The sequence below is a fragment of the Quercus suber genome, unplaced genomic scaffold (assembly GCF_002906115.3).
Source record: "Quercus suber isolate HL8 unplaced genomic scaffold, Cork oak 2.0 scaffold_684, whole genome shotgun sequence".
Classification (NCBI taxonomy): domain Eukaryota; kingdom Viridiplantae; phylum Streptophyta; class Magnoliopsida; order Fagales; family Fagaceae; genus Quercus; species Quercus suber.
The window spans coordinates 138,698-143,630 of NW_027070125.1; positions in this window are offsets into that span (position 1 = coordinate 138,698).

A 4,933-nucleotide genomic window follows, 5' to 3' on the forward strand; every position below is an offset into this window, starting at 1 on the left:
CAATGCCTTGGTTCTGTCTAACGCTTCCATTTCTCTGTAAGTATCTAGTTTCCCCATAGGTTTGAGTCCGAGGACCATGCAATACCTTGGTTCTGTCTAGTACCCAGGTTTAGCTGAGCGGTTAGTTTCCCCATAGGCTTGAGTCCGAGGACCATGCAATGTCTTGGTTCTGTCTAACGCTTCCATTTCTCTGTAAGAAGGGGTTTGTCCTCGGACCGCCTTATTGGAGACGATTCCTCCTTGGGTCGGACTATGATGTTACACGTGGCGTTGATCTCGCCTCCAGCTCGAGTCTCCATCTTTTTCATTTACGAGGCGTCCCTTGGCTGTTCGCGCTCCGCGCTTGACGCTTCGGTGTGCGAGACGCGCCTTCATTAATGTCCTTGTGAATTAATACCAATCCAGCGGTCTACGGTCCCTTTGGAATTTGGTAGCTTCGTGATTAGCACTGCTGATAATTCTCTTTTCGAATTTTGTGTGAATTAATTCTCATCAACCTTCATCCTTTATATAAGGCTTTCCGGGGGGATGGTTTCTCCATACTCCATGAACTTCCCAACACAAAAAGAAAACACGCCCTTTCAGCTCCCCAACCCCCTTTAATAATCCCGCCGGAATTGTGACCAGAGTTGGCAGATATGGGGCGGCTTTGGGCGGGTGTGAGGACATCCGTGCCAAGAGCCATTGTAACCGCAGCCCCCACTGGGCTTCCGGCGCGGCAGAGTCTAGGCGTAACACTGACAGTGCCGTATGCGGTGGCCAGGAGGGATGTCGCTGTAGTACCTAATGTCTTTCCCAGGAGCGCACCCCCGACGGAGGAGACGCGCGAACTCATGTCATGGTTAGTGCCCGAGTGTTGCCGTCTCCAACGGCCAACGCTCGTGAGGATTGGAGAGAATTAAGGGAACATCACAGGGGAGGGCGTCGCGGTGCCCCTGCATCTGCTCCTCACTTTGTTCAAGCTCCACCGCACCGAGAAAGGAGTTGTTGGTGGCCTTGAAGCAAGCCAGCCTCAGCCCCCTTCCCTCATTTTATTGTCAAGCTCTCCCATTCTCTTGATGCCAATAAGAGCACGGGTTGACACTTCCCTCTAGCTAGTTTTAGGACGAGTCCACCTGGGCCTCTGTTTGTAGGATTAGCTTGTAAGAGTAGTGCTTTAAAGCACGCCTGCCTGAGCCTCTGTTTGTACATTGTAACTTTTTTGTTTAATAAAGTAATGTGCAGCTTCTTTCCATTTCTGTCGAATCTTCTGTTTCGAACTTTCATTTTTCTGCAATGTTTGTTTGGTGGTTCTTTTTTTTTTTTTTTTGTATCACCACCACTCTTCCGTAGAATGATTACTTATAACGATCGCCTGTTGCGCCAGTCAGCGCACTAATCCTTCCCACAGACGGCGCCAATTGTAGGGTCCGTTTTTGTAGCCCAAAAGATATGGGTTCCCAGGCCCAACAAACCCAGAAAAATGAATTTGTAGAGAGTGGATCGAAGGTTTAGGCGCACGCCGGCCTTCACCAGGCATGAACTACTTTTCTTTTATTGAAAGATATTAAGAACAATTTACAATTGGGGGGTGCTCATGGGCCGAGGAGATTTTTCCTTCCCCAAACTCTCTTTTTTTCTTTTTCCCCCCTTCTTTTCACTTTGCTCTCCTTCCTTATATATCTCTCACTCTCCACCTTCCTTCTTCCTTCTGTTGATCATCTATTGGCCTCCTCCCTGACCGTCTGTCCCATCAAAGGTCATATCCGTGCTCAAGTGGTTCACCGTGATCGATGTTGCCCTGTCAAGGGGTTACATCCCCATTAATGCGGCCAGGAGGGTCAGGTGAGTGTATTCAATGCAGATGTGACAGTCCACCCAGGGCTTGCTCCTTTGCCGTGCTTCTGTTGCCAATGAGTGGCACTGGGCCTTCTCCTCCTCGGATATTCCAGGAGTCCTTTGGTAGGGTGGTCCTCGTATTTTTCCAAGGTCTCGGACGACCGAGGATAGGGTCATCCTCGGACCCATCATGCGTCCCCGGCGTGGGCCCTTTGGGCCTGGTTTGAAGTGGGCCAAGGCTACCCGATATTTTGGCCCCACAATAATAATGATTGATAATGAATTATCATGTGATGATTTCAAAATATGAAAACTCATAGAAGGATATTGAAACATTTTATGTATTTGCGGCTTTTTTTTTTTTTTGGTCGATAACTAAATATATTTAAGTTTTCTTTTTATTAAATTTTATCAAATTTAACTTTCTAAACGACCCTCCTAAAAAATATTTCTGGAGCCACCACTGGTGTTGGAGTGATTTCATTGAGGATGGCAAAAATGTCTTCGTCTTGTATCGCTCGTATTCTGCACATATTTCCTTGTGCCATAGAGGGATCATGATGGAACAAGATATGAACAATAAAAAATATTATAATGTTACAGGAATTAGTTAGAAGAAATGAGATTGATTAAAAGTTTTAGCATTTTAGGCTCTTGTGGACTTCACTAATGAGATTGGTTAAAAATTTTAGCATATTGAGCTATTGTGAACTTCACATGAAACTTGCTCTTATTTTTCACTTCCAATGCTGAAAACAACTTCTAGGATTTTAATTTATTTGAGGTTGTGTATTTAAAACAACTCAACAAATATTGCATATTGATAAGTTAATACATGAAAGTGACGTAGCTTTAATTAAAAGCGTACCGCTTTAACATATTATGAAAAACATTGTCTCCCTAGTATTGCTTGACAAACATCTTCAACAACCTTATGAAAAATGTTGTCTCCCTAGTATTGATTGACAACATCTTCAATGACCTTAACCTTTCGTCTCTCACATGCATGAAGCATCCCCAGTGCAAAAAAAAAAAAAAAAAAGGTGTAGGCAGAACTTTGTGATTGAATGAGACCTGACATAAAGAATAGCAAGCTAGTACGCTCAGGTGTGGTTGAAATATAAATTCGTTTTAACTTACTGTTACTGTTGGTATGTGGTTGAAAATGGTGTGCATAATAGCTAGGTATGGGTTCTTTCAGTGGAGGCTGATTAATGCTTCCCCATACAACATTATATAGTTTTGGGCCATTCCCAATGGGCTTAGGCTTCCTAGGATTGGGCCTAGATGATCCTTTCAATCAGCCGAAAGTTTTCACATCATATTCCTTTGATGGTTCTCATATAGTTTAGGTTTTGGCTGCCCTTGCAACTACCCTTCAAAAAAGAGATAGGTGGTGTTAGAAGTGAAGATTGGCACGCCTTCAATTATTGTTAATGGTTTTCTTTCTTCTCTCTATCTAATTCCTCCCAATTTTCTCTATTGGTCCATGTTGTATAAGATATGAAAGACAACTGATGAGGAGGCAGCGATAGGATTAGAGGCCCTATACTTAACTGTGTTGTGATCATGAACATGACCTACTTAAAGATTGTCCTCTTCTGTTCTTCAATTTTTTACCCTCACTATTACTTTTTGTAGGTCCATTCAATGAACCCCAATATATCGAGGATCAGGGACCTTATATAATGTACAAGATCTTCATGAAGCATGAAACACATGATGAGAGAATAATGTAAAAGGAATATACTGCATTACAGATGTATAACTTGAATGATATGATATGACCAAAATAATGTGTGTGTGTGTATATATATTGTGAATTTATTAGCTTAACAATCAAAAGACAAGTCTTAAAGCTCAATTCTTGAGTGCTGTAACCATTGATAAGAATAATGTCCAAGAGAACTGTGATATAGAGAGAGTTCAAGCATGTAGCAGGGAATTTCCAAAAGAAAATTATGGTTAGTGGAACATGGATTGGATTGTGATGTGGAAGAATTATAAACAGGTACCGTGAACATAACCCGTCAGCTTCTGTTCTGGCTGACGGATCGAGAGGTGACGTAAGGTAAACGGGATGAGATGCATACCGACTAAATCAAGATGAAACTGACGGGCTGAAGTCCCCAAGTCCAACTGACGGCTTTTGAAGCCGTCAGGTTACTGAACGAAGCTTGAAGGCCGACGGGAATTACAGGCTGACGTCTTAAGAGGCTGACGGTTCTGTGAAGGCTATAACTTGGTCATCACGCATGGGTTTTAGAAATTGCTTGTACTCCACGCCCCGTATCAGAGTCCTATAAGGAAAGGATTCCGCAATCTACGCGCATAAGGATTTCTACAAGGAAAAGACTTCTACTCCAAGGAAAAAGGTCCACCCACTACTACTATAAAAACCCCAATACCCTCGTGAGCCGAGGTACGCATAATTAACCCCTCTCTAGCACTCTAGAGTTGAAAGAAGTTCTAACTTGACCTTCGGAGGGTATTTGGCCGGCACCACACCGGTGCTCTCTGTGAGGTCCTTTTCTTTTTCATTGTGCAGGTGTTGTTTTTGAGCGTACACGCGTCGTGCAACTCACTGGTGAGATTTTCGGCATCATCAGTTGGCGCCGTCTGTGGGAAACGCTTTTAAGTGACTAAGCTACACTCGTTTCCCGGACTAAAAGGGTTGCATGGTACTCACTCGCTCAATGGCAACTACTAATGACGTACAAGGAGAGGAACCGCCCTCGACTGCCCTTGAGAGGCAAGTTCAGACTCTCGGTGCCGCCGTGGAGTGTCTCACCAAACGGAACCTCGACTTGGAAGAACAACTGCGCCAGAAGGACACAGCACCAAATGGCCAGCCAGAAGATCAGGAAGGGACTAGCGCTCCAAACAGGAATCAGGAGAGACCCGAGGGCAGCCACGCCCCAAGCAGGCCGGAAAGGCAGCATGTGAGCATGCCATCCCTCGTGGATGCGACTCCACCACATATTGCCGCCGAGATGCAAGCAATGAGGGAACAGATGGAGGTCATGATGAACGCCCTCAAGGGGAGAGTCTCTAGCGATCTTGACGATCTAGTCAACCGTACCGATTCACCCTTCACTATGGCCGTGAACTCTTT